Raw genomic sequence first — 16,702 nt, 5'->3', positions numbered from 1 at the left:
AGTAAAATTATTTTGTGTGTGGTTAAGTACAGTACATCATATTAATAAATCTGTAAAAGATCACTTGATGATCTGGGTTTTTAGAGGCATACTTCATACTTTGCTCCAAACCTTACCATGAAATACTCAATACTCTAATCAAGTGAGAGTTCCCTTGGTTAAAATAGTCATAATTTGGAGTGGTTTCCTTAATAAGAAGGAATAAAAGAATCTAAACACCATTAATTACTTCTATACAGAATATCGAATAGCAGTCAGAAATACAGTAAGTATTTTGCCCCAGGGAACTAAATGGGATCACGTTGCAACTTGTACCTGCACATAAAGGAAAAAGGAAGATCCTGAAATGTTCTGAACATCTATACAAACTTTGTGAGACATCAATGACCATTGCTGGGAATCAAACTGGTGATTTCTGGTTAAAGAGAAGCATTATGGAAGAGGGGGATTGTAGAAACAATTGCAATGTTTCTCTGCTAAACTAGATTGTAACTAAAAATGAGATAAAAGATCTGAATCCTAAATTGCACATAGATCATCCAGGGATAAGCAGGTACTATAACTTTTGAGGAGAAACTTCATTTGACTTGAGTTCATGCCATGGATCCATGAAAGAGGGATCTCAGGATTATGGCATACAGTGCCCACATGAGGAATGGTTGGCCGAAATAAGATTTCAAAATTTTGTAGAAACAGACCACCATTAGAATTTGACATAGAAACATAGAAAGCTTTGGGCCAGGCCATGTGACCTGGTCATAATTTTAGCAATAAATGAATTAATTCTGTCACAATACCCTTTATGACGAGGTAAATGGATCATCAAGCAGACAAAAGTAATGTGAAGAAGTATATTCATCTTAATAATTTACATATGTGCTTGAATTGAATAAAGGTATTGCATCCATTTAAGTTGATCCTTTTTGACATTTTTGTAAATGGATAGAAAATTGCTCTCCACGGTCTTCGTTAGAGGAGGATAAATGTCACCTACAAGATATTTAAGGCGTTCAACTTTCATGAAGGAAGTTTTCAGTGCTGTAAGTATAAAGATGTGTATTTCTGTTCTGTAATAAATAATAATAGCAATAAGATAACGAAAATGTTCTAGCCCAAGAAGTTCTGTCAGATCGGTGAAAATAGTTCTAGTAGATCATATTTTATCTATTTAACAAGCACATTACCATAAACAGACAATTATACAGTTAACTCACCTGTACAACCTGGGAACTAAAACACATCTAGAATACTTCGTTCAACAGCTACATAACAAACTATTAATACTAAAAGCTACAAGCTAATTAAATCTAAATCTATATCTGTTTGCTGATAAAAGCATAGCTGCTCTGCAAATGGTACTGGACTCTCAGGAAAGAAGTAGTTTACACATGCTTTTTTGTACTGGTTTTAAAATAAATAAAATACTCTTTACAAACACTTATTGTGTCATTAGCTACAACATTAGTTTAAATTTTTTATCTAATTCAACTTCGATATATTATATCCATACCATTATATTAGTTTGTATAATGATTTAAGCATTAAATAATATGAGCCTAATTTGAAAAGATTTTTACACTTTAAATTAAACCACATTTGTTAAAAGCATTCACATACACTGTAGATTTACCCAGAATTAATATATATGAAATACTTTTCATGTTTATGCATTATTTTAGAACTTTGCCATCAGTTCTCTCGCATATATTGTGGTTATGTTTAGAAAGTTTATCTATTTCTCCAGGCTTGTAAACCTGTGCACACAGTTCAATCACGAAACGATATGAATTGTTATGCTTGGATGACTTGGAGTGTCTTCACATTTCTTCTCATAAATTTTGTTATTCATGAAGTTATCTCCATTTCTGTTGGGAGCTCTACTTGTCAACTGCAACATTTATGATATTCGTAAAAGATTGGACTTATAAACATAAAAACATGACCCAAAGTTACAATTCAATACTACAACCTAGAAAGATTCTTGCCGCTAATTAATTTCATTTGATTAAGAAAACTGAACTGAATATGGTAAGTAGGTCCTGTTGTACAGTAAATGGTGTGTTGACAACAATTTTACTTTTTAGTCTGTCTCTCACAGGGGATATCCTTAAATCTAATTCTAATGGCAATATTCCAGAGATAAGTCTGTAATGACAAAAAATGACAAACAAAATGATTTGAAATAGAACCACAGAGGTTCTTCAAGGATCAATATTATACCCTGTAATAGTATGGGACAACAATATTAATCTTCTGGTTTAGCCTAATCAACTACTTAAAAAATCCAAGATAAAAGACAGGTAAGCAGAAGCAAGTAACACATGCACACAAAGAAGAAGAACAAGGAGTACAAATAGAAAGGAGATGAAGTACTGTATGCCAGGCAAGAGGAACTCAAATCAACCTTAAAGACTAGATTCTTAAAAGTCTAAGTATTGTTTAGGAGAGTTTGCTGTCTCATATTAGGAAACTCTAATTTCCTTTATAAAGAATCCCAAAGTTAAAAACAATCTCCCATGGTTAGTGGATGCATTTTAACTAGTTAAAAATAGAATAGGGAAACATTCACTTTGGAGTATCTGAATTTATAGGACAAGAGATTGAGCTTTTGGCTGTATTCTGTTTTATTTAGGATGTAGGTTTATCTCTTTGTTGGCCTGTTAGGCATGGCATAGGATATCTGAGTACTGGGTTAGCAGTCTGGATTTTCTGTTTGTCAGGACATGGGCATATTCTTGGCACATCTTTTATGGGTGTTATATATATATAGTTTAATTATTGATCTTACTTAGTATTTTCTATTTTTCTTTCAAATTTATTTAATATGTGTACCAGTGTGGTGCAGTGGCTCTGTGGCTTAGGATCTGGGCCTGTGGCTAGAAGGTTGTTGGTTCAAATCCTGTGGCTGGCAGAGGAATCCTATTCCACTGGGCCTCTGATCAAGGCCCTTAACCCCAAGGGTGCTGTAGAAATGGCTAACCCTCTGCTCTGACCCAAGCTTCTCTCCCTGTCTGTGTGTCTCATGGAGAGCAAGTTGAGGTATGTGAAAAGACAAATTCCTAATACAAAGTGATCTTATTTTATCTAACAATATTATTATCTTATACAGGGATATAACAATTTGAGACTTTTTTCTATTAAACTACTTGACACTCAAATCTTTATAAAATGTTCCTCTCTGTTAGAATGCATGGTAATGCAAAACGTGACACATACTAATCAATTCAGGAATTACTATATCATTATATGTAATAATCCTCCATGGGCTTTCAGCACTTTCTGAACTTAGAAAACTGAGTCAACCACATTTTGAAATAAGCGCTGTTTTAATTTCTTCCACTCAGCAGTTTGAAGTCTTAAAGCAATGCAAGCAATTTCTTTATATAACAACATAAACACCTGTCTAGATTTGGTCATATTTTTCAGTCAATCGTAAGTCTGTGCTTTTAGCGACTTCTAGTAAAAACTGAATTCTTTGGTGTTTTTAGACTTTATGGTATGGGATGCTGTCTTGAAAATTACTGAAAAATTAATATATTTATCCATGTACTTTTTGGCCCAACCAGACAATTCATTTCTAGAATTAAACTTTTATTTTTTTGATGTTGTATGTATACAGACAATGTACAAAGAACAGCTGTGCCTTTTAGTGGTGAGGAGTCTGGACCAGCGGGCATAAGGCTAGATGGGATTTCCGGCCCTAAATCAAGGTTCTTTGCTCAGATCAGTCCAGTGAAATCTTCAGACATCAATTTTCTAACTTCTTCTTCCAATGTTTGGGTCACGGAGGAGCTGCAACCTATCTCGACAAGCAGTGTGCGTAAGGCAATGTACACCCTGGTTGGGATGCCAGTCCATCACAGGACATACACAAAGACACAAACATATACACTCACACCCGGGCCAATTTTCCCAAAACGCAATTAACCTAGCAGCATATCTTTGGACTCTGGAAAGAAACCAGAAGACCTGAAGGAAATCTACATGAATACAGGTGTAACATACAAAACCCACACAGGTAGTAAGCCAGCTCTGTGATGTGATGGAACCAAGGGCCCTGTTTACTTGTTTGTTTACTCCACCATTGTCTACTGTTTGTTTGTATATTGTCTTGATGCACCGTCTGCACTTCGTGTTTTACACTTTTTTGTAACAATCGAGAGACTTTCTGTGAGTAAGAATTCCATTGCACCAGGACATGTGCTGGTTACATATGGTAATGAAGTTCAGGTTCAAGTTCAAGTTCAGTGCTGTGAGGCAGCAATGCTAACTACTTTGCCACCATCCAGTGAAATGTCCTGCTCTACAAATGGGCATCCCCTTTCTCATTATAAATTAGAATTTATTCTCAAATGACTTTTCAAATTCCCTGTTCTCTTTTTTCATGCAACAAGCTTTTGTTTTATTTGCATGACCTTCTATGGTTAGTACAACATACAGTATATCTAGTTTTCTGCTGGATTACTTAAGATCACAATACCCAACATTTCAGAAATTCTTGGGCTTCATTTTTCCAATTGTACTACAAGTGACAATTACTGGTTATGTAAGGGAGGCTGTCTAGTCGCTAGACGATGAAATTAGGTAATTTGGTGGAAGGGTGAATTAATTGTCTGTGGTTAAAATATTATCAGGCTCCATTTTACTCAAGAATAAGATTATAGGGTAATGGTCCCTGATTATGAGCCGATAATTGTTCATGATTATTACTTTATTATCATCTAATTTGCTAATTCTAATGTTCCACTGACACTAGTATTGATAGGATGAAATGCGTGGATCTTATAATTTGAATAGGGGCCCTATTCTGACTGCATTGAATTATTTGTTCTCCTATAATCTAATAGTTTACAGATTGTATTAACACTGCCAGAGAACATACAGTATGTACCTATGCATATTTTATTCAGCAGAAAAGGATGATAATCCCTATTAATTTTTACATATCTCTCAATTATTTTAAAAATGAAAATCTAGAACATTTCTGACCTAAACATCATTCTGTAAATGCACTCGCTAAATATCTCCATAAAACTGGAATAAATTATTGGGAGAGAACACTGATTTATCTCTCCGACATGTAAATGCTATTCTTAGATTGAATGACATGTCCGATATGTAGATCTCTTCATTGTATTTGTAATTCCTTGATTACCAACTTCATTCATAGCAATTTTTCTGATGGAAGTATTTCATTGCACCAGTGAGTGGTACAATAGATCACATGCCAAAACAACTCCCTTAGCAACTAAGGAGTGACTCACCAGGATGCAAGGACACCCACCAATCAACCCTTTTATCCCAAACATATGGAATCAGGTTAATAAGACCTTCTAAAATAAAATTAAGACATGCAGTCACACCTAAACAAGCACAATCGGGTACATAACTGCTAATCAAAATAATAACATAAGGATAATTATTTTTAACTTTTTGTGGGGGAAGGTCAAGTATAAATTGAACACATGAATTAAAGCTTCTGTAATTGTACATACTGTAAATTGTTTCACCTAGACCTCCCAATTATTGAATTGCTTTATATATGAGACTGTTGGTTTCTGTGCAGTCACGCATTTAATCTCTGGATCCAGGCTGAAAAATGTAATTATATCTCCTTTGTAATCAATAGAAATGATAGTTTAGTGAAGGATAATCATAATTCTAGGAAATGCTGACTGACAGGAAACTATAATACAGTAGCATGTAAAACAATATATGGTACAGTGAATATACATACAGTATGCAGGAAACATGATGTCACATTTTGTGAATGTCACAAATCTAATCACAGCAAACTTGACAAATAAACACTGTAAGAGTCACTAATTTCTCTTTCTGTAAGAGTCACCCAGTAATATCACACATCAGGCTGCACACAGTACGTGCAATACTGTGTTGAAAGTACGGCAAATCCTGACCAAATGCAAGGAAATAGTACAAGTTCTACACAGAATATGAATATTAATTTCACAATAGTCCAATCACAACTATTACAGTGGACAGAGATATCACATCTATGACAGGTCCTACTCCTGCAACGCTGTGATTGAATAAAGAGTTAATAACATTCGCAACCATAAATCATTGCAATTTGCACTCTACACTCCCACACTAACCTATTATATTATTGCTTACATATATTTATTAAGAAAACATGAATGAAAAAACATTGAGATTTTCAATTGTTCACTTAACTTTCCTGGGTGCTTTTTATGAGATAAAAAGCACATTTTTCACAGTAAGCTGTTATGTAGTAAAATCTGAAAGCCAGAAGAGATCTTAGATAGAGCATCTGCCGTCATATCTCCAGTGCTCGAGTCACTTGAACCTGGCAGAGTACAGTCTGTAGTGTTTACTTTCTGCAGGGATTATAATTCTTGTTTGCATGAGACCCACACCCTCTGAGAAATACAAGGGAATCTTTGGATAACTTCAGAAACCTACCAACTGATCCTAAAAACAAGTTATATGGGAGACTTGGATCTTTAGGTGGAAAAAAACACGTGGATATTTAGAGGTGACTGAATTCTCAGGAAAAGTAAATACTGTGCACCCACTATGACCACTATAAAGGACCATTGTTATCTTCACAAGGTATGTTTTGTTTAATTCTTCACAAAGTGTAATTAATATTTATTCACTATCCTGGTATTGTTAAACTAAAAAAAAAAAAGCCTGCCAGCCTTGTGGTTTATCTACTTCTTAGTGTTTGAACAAAAATTAACTCGGCTATTTTTAGGCTTCTTATCCATCAAGCACAAAGGTTTACAGAACTGCTCATTTCTGAATGTTACTTTATATTAGTATTTTTCAGCTGACAACAGTAGAAAGGTGTTACATTACTCAGTTTGTACATTACATTACATTACAATTTACTCAAACTAAACTAAAAATATGTTAACATAATTGGATACATTCTCACATGCAGAAAAAATGTTACTTCCTTAGAAGATGTTTAAAACGTGTTACCCCCACTGAGCATCACTGAAGACTAGAATAGATTACTACAAGATCAGAATCATAATAAGACAAATCCAGCCTCCCATATATGGTTTGAATTCTCAGTAAAAGAGAAAGACATTTACTGACAGCATGTAACCATCCCTAGTTCACACTCCACTTGCAAATGTACCAGGGAAATATGAGAAATAAACAAGGAAACAAATTTGTCCTGTTTTATCAGTTCTAATTATTTTCCTGATTGTATCGTTTCTCTCATAAATGAGTTGATTCCACTTGTAAAACAATAATCACACAACATCTAAAATGATCTTGTCAATGTTGTTAATCACACCAAGCTGAAACCCTTGGCACGTTAAAGTGTTTTCCAATTGTGATATCGACTCTTTAAATAGGTCAATTGAAGGAAAAACAACAGATCAAGGGAGTTCAGCAACATTTCTTCTATAGCCAGACACATCCACCTGACAGAAGTTTGTTTGGACACAACACTAAGTGCGCAGTATTTTAGCAGATTGTCTCTATAGTAATGGCAATGCCTATTTTTGCTGGACAATCTGATGGAATGACTTTCATTTGCTTTTTCTTACGTTTCTAGATGGTGAGCAGATTAATGCAGCAGGAAGATTTGATTCATGGGTAAGCTGAGTAATGTAAATTAACTTAATGGAATTGAGGACTCTGTGACCATCTCTTTGATAGTGATTAGGCTCAAGTATCCACTCAACTAATGACTAAAGCAACAGTATAACAGCTGCTGCATCATGTCATGCTGTAGCTTGAAAGACACACTTTTTTTTTCAGTGAGTCTCTGCTTAATGTCCCGCTGCTACCAAACCTGTCAGTGATGCTTTCTGACCACACCCCCACCTCTCATCATGATGCTTAATCCAAGGACATGTCTGACTTCCAGGAAGGTAGTTAGCAATCATTGTCAGACAGCAACCTGAGACTTCTTGACATAACAATAAAATCTGTGTCTACTTTACTGTCGGTCTCAGTCTTTAAGACATAAAGAAGATAAGCCTGCTCATCCTTTAAGCACTTAACTGTTTGTGTACCAATCCATTATGTACCCTTAACATCTGAATCTGCAAGGTTAGCCCAGATGCTTGTTGCTTGAGAACAATGTAAAAGCTATATGCAAACTACATCTAGAAAGCAATATTTAATACTTGTAAATGCAATGTATAAACTTTCCAGATGAACACTGTGACATACAAACGTAAAAAATTCTTCTTTCTCTGGTATCTCCACGACAAGCACATTTGTTTTTAATTATTTACAGTATTATTTCTAAATTTGTCTATTATGCTGGAAACACATATTTGTAATGCATATTTCACACTAAAATCTGGAACACTACCATTTCTCTGACGCCATACTTTCACTGGTAGCTAGTACTACCAAAATAAACTGTCCCTGTTGGAGATATTCCTTTAATAGTAATGCTGGGTGCTGTAAAACTGTACAGCAGGACAGATTATACAGCTTTTCAGGTAAATTCTCCTTCAAGTGGGCTCATTGTAGGGATTAATATCAGCTTTGCACAGGAAGGCCTTCAGATATAACTTTATCTGGTGGAAACAGAGGCCCTTCTAGCAGGCGCTACAAATCAAAGCAGCTGTTCTTTATTTGAATAAACAAGATTAGGCCACCTCCATAACATCTGAATTCATTAACATTTGCAAATGATCACTGCTACTTTTAATTACAGATAGAACGTTTCTCATCAAGAATAGCACTTTTAAGAAAATCAGTATTTAGCACAGGACAAAAAATAGTAAGTGGAAAAGTTCATATCTATTTATCACTATACAACACAGTTATCCCAGCATAAAATCTATCTAAATGAAACTTGACATACAAAACCATAACTAAAACATAACTTCCTCAATGTAATCAGTTTGTAAGGTGATTTTGTAAAATTAACAAAATAGTGTGCATTAAAACATCTTACTTTAAGCTAAAGGTATTTAACTAAAGGGGGGAAATAATTATGTGAATACTCCAGTTTAGACAAATGAAAAATGAGAGTTATGCAGTTATATGTTTTATGATATAACTCAGATCTTAAGCAAATCAAATTATTTTCATTGGCAAAATCTTTATATATACTGCATACGCAGCTTGGAAGAAATCCTGCAGAACATTATTGAAACTTTGGCAAAACATCTGCCATGCTTCACGGCAATCTGTGGATGGTTCTTGTGAAAGAAGTTAAACTGGAACGTCAGTGAATTAAAGAAATAGGCATTGTCCTTAGAAGCAGATGAACTATTTAAATAAGGGTGACGTATGCTGCTTCATGCAAGGTCCCCATCTAATCAAGGTCCAGCATAAGCTCATTGAGCAGTGTTCCATGCATTAATCAGGCTGCCAACAAGCTGATGTAAGACTGTAATAAAATACTGAAGGGACCACTGGCAGTCACACAAAAGCCGTAACTGACTGAAACTCATTACACCCATTCTATTTAATGAGTGAAATGGACCAGTAGCTGTGTGAGTTTCAACATGAGGCCACTGTACATAACCTTAAGTTTGCTTTAGGAAATATATGACTCAAATATAGTATCCTGTGTAGCTAAGGAAGTAAAAGGAACATACCTGCAGGGGCTGAATGTATTGTGTACGTATGACAGAATGTAATGTATTACATTTCAGAAAGCAACTTAGTATAAGTCTTCCTTATTGTTAAACATAAGAGAAGTTAAGGAGTTAATACATGACTAAGGCTGAGGTACAGAGATGCAGACTATTGTCAATATCAGAACAGAAAGAGCATTTAAATATTCTTTTCAGATTTCAAAGTGCTTCCTACATACATACATATATATATATATGTGTTTATTATGAGTTAAGGGTATCTAAAAGGTGTAACTTAATTACAAGAAATATTCATCTGGTGTATTTTGAATGCTGCTTGTCAGTTTGGCTATCATCCAGGGAAGACAAACACAGGTATAACCGACATCTCTCTGATTAGAGAGAAACAGCAACATACATGGAAAGAGCCAAGAGCAGTGAGTGATTAAAGTCGTGAGAAAGGACGGCCAGAAGCATGTGAAATAGGACGATACATTTTTAAAGAGTGAGTACATAGCCTGGCCCAGAATGTATTAGTGAGTAAACAAGTTAATAGAGAAAACCATTCATGGCACAGGAGGCTAAATATAGACAGGTACAAGGTACATTTGGTTCTGGAAGTGTTAACCAATCAACACTACGGATTTGACATCAGCAGAGTATTGATACACGCACAAAGGGAAAACGCATTTTTTCCATACCAAGTCAACAACAATGAATCATGGATTCACTAGTTCAAATCACAACCTTTTATCAGTGTGTGCAGTGACATCAATCAAAGTGATACTCTTAGGTTTAGAGATCTCAGCAGTCACCTTCTGGGAAAGTTCCTTACTGACTGTCTTACAGCCAAAACCGTCATGGAAACATGCTGAAAATATTTGTTTGAATCATCTTTCAGAATTTTCACTATGTTTAGAACTGCACCCTTTTCTTTCACGACAATACTCAATGATATACTACATAGCTATTGAAGCAGCAAATTTAAAAGAAGACACTGGCAGTGCTTCCTTGCCTGTACTTATTTTTTAAAAACCTCCTTTTTAAAACCAAAAAAAAAAGTTTATTCTCATTTTCAAATGTTTTTTATACGCACAAAATTCAACCTGTCTTTATATGAGAAATACATGCTTGGCATTTAGTTTAAATTCTTATATCAGTTTTCATGTTTAGCATTCTACACTATATTTTTTTATCCCCAAGTATAATGACCAACATTAATTGTACATCTTGCTGCAACCCAGCTGGTCATTAAGGATTGCTGACTTATCCATTTCATTAAACGTTAACATCCAAACAAGCAACCATTTTATGCAGTGAGCACATTCAGCAGACAGGCTACGAGTCAGTCTGATCTGACCAACAGCCTGTGCTATACCATAAAGTTATGGTGTGCAATCAAACTATTCAATTTCACAAATCTAATGATCTGGCATCCCCCACTGGCTGTCATGATCACCTACTTAGTGATGCCTGGGCTCTGAAGTAATACACTTTGAGTTGTGTGGTTGACTCAAACCCCTATTGAATGTTTGGATACTAGGATCCATTCAAATTACATTATTATTTTTTTCATTATTTTTTCTTGCTATTACTATACATACTTAGCACTGCATGTATAGCCTTTTCTCACTGAATTCTGTCACAGAACCGTCTTTCTAAGCCCATGTTACAGTTTGGAATACATTCAGAGGAATTTAATCAACCCGCTGGAAATCTTATTTCAGCCATGGGATCATAAGAGAATGTTTCTAGCTCTGGTAGAATGACAAGATTACAAGGATGTAATCTCAGAAAAAAGGCGTGGGTTGATAATACAAGGAATTATTTAAACTATAAAACATGAGAGATGTCCTTTTCATGAACATCTTTATATTTTATTCTTGTAAGAAAAGTCACCTACAATACCAAATAATACTATTTCTGTTAACATCAACACTTTACAAATAACATGAAAGTACTTTATGTAAGAAAACCCTCAGGCTGTGCATATCTTAAAATCAAAAGAATAATTTTATCATTCTGTGAAACAATGTGTACTGTAAAGCACCTTGAGATGATGTGGCATAAAAGTTAGCCTATTTAACACAACATAATTATTATAACCCCACATTTTTTAAAAAACATGGAACATGTTTTTTAAAAACATGGAACATAAACTTACCAATGATATTGACCCTTCCCTAAAGAACACTGAAATGATAATATAATCAATATACACACAATATTTCATATGAACTACATTGTCCTTAGTCAGAAGCATTTAGATAAAGGTTGATTAAATATTGCTAACACTAATTAATAATTAATAAAAAAGAATGCTGAAAAGACAAATTACATTTATCTGTTATTTGTCAAGTACAGTAAAAGTATCCTAAAGAAGTGTTTGAAACATTACATGGACACATATTTAGTGTTTTTAAAAGCATTTCTGATGTAGCTGCACTGTACTTTCATCAATATACTTTAAAAATGTAGCTTTGTTTTGTCTTTGCTTTGCAATTCCTTCATGAAGGTTCCTACTGATCCTTACAGTTCTAAGGCAATAAAATAGGTCTTTTAATATGACCTTTAATTGTAGCTCACTGCAATATCCTCATTGAAGTCATTCTAAAATAGAATAATCAATATTTTGCTGCAGAACTATTAAAGTGCTTTCTGCTTAGCAAGGGATCTTCATGTTTTTAATCAAAGTCCTTCGACGGAAACCGACAATGTCACATTTTCAGCTTCTTACAGCCCATCTCACGCCCACTAGACCAGTTTGTTATTGCTGTCATACTTTGCGCCATACACAAAGGTTTGAAAAAGCAAATAATTAATTATACAAGTGCAGAGCTGAAAGGCAAAGAAATGTCTTACACATGGGTGAGTATCTAGGCCACAAATAACTTAGGAGTCTCACTTGATATATCTTTATAGACTGCACATACTGTAGTTCTCTCTAATCAACTTGCTATGCTTTGTTTCACCATCCTACGCCCCTCCCCTTGTCCCATCTTTTACTTTCAGCCCACATGATACCCGCAGACACTTAAAAAAAAAACTCTTAGGCAAAAGAACTCAAGCAGCAGAACCAATTAGCAGAGCCCCAAGGGGTGGCAGTGAGTGAAAAGGAGGCACTGTAACTACTGCCCACATAACAATGACACGTTCTTTCAATAGAAATTGTACATGCTAAAACAAAGGTTCAGCACAAGTATATCTCACTTGATCTGAAAAAATAAAACTGCGTCTGTGTTACTTTGGGGTTTCTTTAAATATAGGCACCACACATTCAGTCATGAAGGTTGCTGTCTTATGTTTTTCCTAACCACCACTGTGCACTTGAATGATTACCTCAGTATGAAATAAAAACAGTGTATACTGTAACCGACTGGAGTGCTGTCTACTGGCTCAGCAGACACTAGCAGTATCTGATGTCTGGGACCATCTCAGCATTAGCAGATGTTGACATCTCAACCTGATTTACATGTTTGTTGCCAGTGGCTCTTGAACAATCAACACTGCACTCCGCCAGGGGAGTTCAAGCAGACTGCTGTGGACTGCCTTACATACTGTAGAGCACATTGCACAAGAATTGGCATAATGTACCTTTTCCATCAAAGCGAATGCAGTCAATTCGATTGATCTAAGGTGATCTGAATATCAATGCCATTTCAATCACACAAATTGATCCGTTGTGCATACTAAATTAAGCCAAAGCACTCAGTTTTTCTTGTTTTTTTCAAAACATCACATTTACTGAGAAATATTTAAAGAAATGTATTGTTTTTTTTTCTAATCATTGCATATAAAATCTGCCATATTTTAGATTTAGATACTGTAACTTAATCTCATATTTTTAACGATATAGTAGATCTCTATTTCAGTATGACATTCATTTTAATTGGATACGTATATTTTCTTGCCAGTTTAATAATAAACCAACCAAGTGATTCTTTAAATTCATTTTGTGGGTAAGTGGTGGTATTCTAAGTCCCCACCTTGTTCCCAAATGTTGCAAATTATGTAACACTTTTACTTATATTCAAAACATAAAGTTTGTTGCCAAGCCAAAAAAAAATACTGCCGTGTTCTCATGTTGAATGTTCTCAGTAAAGCACTGCTTGAAAGAAAAAAAAAAGAATCTCAAGTCACATATATACACTGGAAGTCAACTGAGGAGACGTGTCACAAAATATCCACCATACAATCACAGACTCACATGCCTTGATAAGTTCACTTGTATTAATATGAATACATGACATACCGAATGATATGCAGAGAACTCTTACTACTTTATTCCATTTCTTTGGACAAAAAAATCTTTGCATATTGTAGTTAATGCTTCTTTTCAAGCTTTGTGTATTTCATATGTATTTTATATTCAGTATTCAATTTCCTTTGGTTTATTCCCATAACCTAAAGTCTCATATAAAAAATTAATAACGTTTTGAAGGAACAAAAGAAAGGAGTAAATAATTCTGAAGAATTCTGACTTTTTTAGCCTGTTCCCTATGAGCATGCCAACCAAATAAGTGAAAAGAATACTGCAACATGAGGCCGAAGCTCAAATGAACAGAAACTAATACCCTATTTATAACACCCACACATTGCATGTTCAAAATTTTATGAAACCGCATGATTGCTATTATTGTAATTGACAATGACACTTCTGAAACATAATGACCATGAATTGTTTTAATATTGATTGCCAGCAACTGCAAGTTTTGAGGTTAGGTTGGATCCTTACTTTCCAGTTTATCTGATCACGTTCAACGAATAACAAAGGCAATCAACAAGCCAGTTTCAATCAAGACTGCTCTTTATAGTAAGAAGTGAACATAAACATATGGCTTCATAAAACATTCACATCAATCAGACACTCAGAATGAAACACGGCAGGAGAAGAAGTTTTAAATTACATTTCAAAAGAGCGATTCATGAAAAAAAAAACTTGCCATAGTTTTGGAATGTAAGTTTGAAAATGTAATCTGTAATCTCTTAATTATTCAAATTCACTTGTGTACGCACTATGAAAAAGGCGGCAGAGACACATATTTTAAGGAGAGTTAAGACCCCAAGATTACATTTTTTAACATGGTTCTGCTATTGTCACAAAGATTTTGGCCTAAGTGGAAGAATTCAGACATCTTATATAAATGCTACCTTCTTGGGAGGTAAACTACTCCTAGTGAAAAAAGGTATAAATTAGTACAAATAAAACTAAACAAGCACACAGAATGGCAGTTTTGTTTCAATTGGATTAGAAGGATGATCATGGAGACTGGAATTTTTGAGTTTAGCAGAACAAGTTGTGGTTGATGAATTTCAGACTACGTCGAGTAGAGTTTTTTTTTACAGTGATCTGACACTATTAAGAAGTAAGACAATTAAGCTCTTGGAGGTTCAAAGTTGGAAATGTTTCTTAGCTCTAACTACACGTGCGCTCACCCAGTAATCCCTCACACAGCTTCTCTTGAGGAAGTACACTTTAGTGTACTTTAGTAGTGTTGCTCATTTCCCTTTCATTGCTGTTGGTATTAGTTTAAAAAAAAATGATGCCCACACGTTCTTAGTACATGGCTTAAGTGGTACATGTGGTAACGGTTATCCTTTAATAATGACTATAAGATATAAGATAAGATAAGATCACTTTATTAGCCATATACAATTTCTTGCATTAGGAATTTGTCTTTTCACATACCCCAGCTTGCTCTCCATGAGACACACAGACAGGGAGAGAGAAGCTTGGGGTCAGAGCACAGGGTCAGCCATTTATACGGCGCCCCTGGAGCTGTTGGGCTTAAGGGCCTTGCTCAGGGGCCCAGCGGAGTAGGATTCCTCTGCTGGCCGTGGGATCTGAACCGGCAACCTTCCAACCACAGGCACAGATCCTTAGCCACAGAGCCACCGCTTATAAAATTATTTTATTTTATTTATAATAATAATTAAAATAATTATATTAAAACACAATATTAAGTTTAAATTACATTCTATTTTAGACTACAACTACTGTCAACACCATCCCAGTCATTATTATTATGTTGTACTAGAGGGAAGATTTAAACCCATTTTAATAGAAATAAAAGACAAAACACACTATTGCATTAAACCTTCCTTTTGGAGTTGAGAAATATCTAAAGAAAACAATGTTCACTCAAGAGCTGATAAATATGACATTGAATTTGATAACAGTAATTTATTTTAAAAATAGTGGAGCAATCCAGAATCTGTTAAATGAAAACATGAGGTTCCTTTCTCTGAAGTACCACGTGCTGCTCAGCGACTATAGCTGCAAAGCATGTTGCTCCTGTGAAAATGATGTGCTAAAACAAAAAAAAATAGTGCTTTATATGTACTTGGTTAACATTCTACAGTGGCTATGCATGATGCCAGACAATGCAATTTTTTGGTCATTTTGCCTACACAAAAATGAATGTCATTGTAAATTTCCTTACAATGTCACATTATTTAGAACAAAGCAAATGTTTCTTCATAAACAATAAACCAAAACTATGACCTTTAAACATATGGCTACAAAGGACTGTGAAAAACAAAACTCTTCTCGCGATATAAAATTATAATATAAATTAAACAGAACAGACAAAGAAAAAAAAAACCTTGTCCAATAAGAACTATCAGTGAAGGGCATTAAGCACAAGCATACCAATGTGAACTGAATCCCATTTTATTTAAACACACAAGAACTCCTGACTTATAAATTATAGTCCCATGTCTGTGTTTTATAGGTGAGATTCTCTTTCCAAAAGTTTCTAGTTACACTGAATAGCTTTGTCAACTAGAGCTTAGGAAATTCAAGATGGAAGAAAGGAGATACTGCTAAGTACACGTATTATGTCAGCACCAATTGTACAAAAAATATTTTAAAGAGTAAAGAAATTTGAAGGTCTTCCCGACAGTCTTATCAATGTGATGTAAACATAGCCTACATGAGTGATGATAATTCTTGTGTCATACTGGCCTTGGGAGTCCTGTTCTCCACAAGCACATTTTACCCAATACATTTTCAACTGACACGTAAAGATAACAAACAGGCATCTGTCTGATACTGGACCATAGATATAAACATTTTTAAGGCAATGCAAAATCTATAAAATAAATCCCAGTTAAATATTACTTAAATTCAATGTTTATTCTTCATCCACAAA

The 16,702-nt window shown here is 34.7% G+C and overlaps 1 protein-coding gene and 1 long non-coding RNA gene across 6 annotated transcripts in view; one reads left to right on the top strand and one right to left on the bottom strand.

Moving 5' to 3' along the window:
* sema6a (sema domain, transmembrane domain (TM), and cytoplasmic domain, (semaphorin) 6A) overlaps positions 1 to 16,702 on the bottom strand; it is an 83,499-nt gene that overhangs the window by 57,709 nt on the left and 9,088 nt on the right. The window lies entirely within an intron of this gene.
* On the top strand, positions 886 to 7,954 carry LOC148673449 (uncharacterized). The gene is made up of 3 exons (XR_015936210.1): positions 886 to 1,040; positions 7,559 to 7,599; positions 7,765 to 7,954. It is a non-coding gene; the product is annotated as an uncharacterized LOC148673449 (long non-coding RNA).

The sequence above is a fragment of the Lepisosteus platostomus genome, chromosome 4 (assembly GCF_059453375.1).
Source record: "Lepisosteus platostomus isolate fLepPlt1 chromosome 4, fLepPlt1.hap1, whole genome shotgun sequence".
Taxonomy (NCBI): Eukaryota; Metazoa; Chordata; class Actinopteri; order Semionotiformes; family Lepisosteidae; genus Lepisosteus; species Lepisosteus platostomus.
Note: the sequence above shows the minus strand (reverse complement) of the source record. Positions and strands in the feature narration are given on the sequence as shown.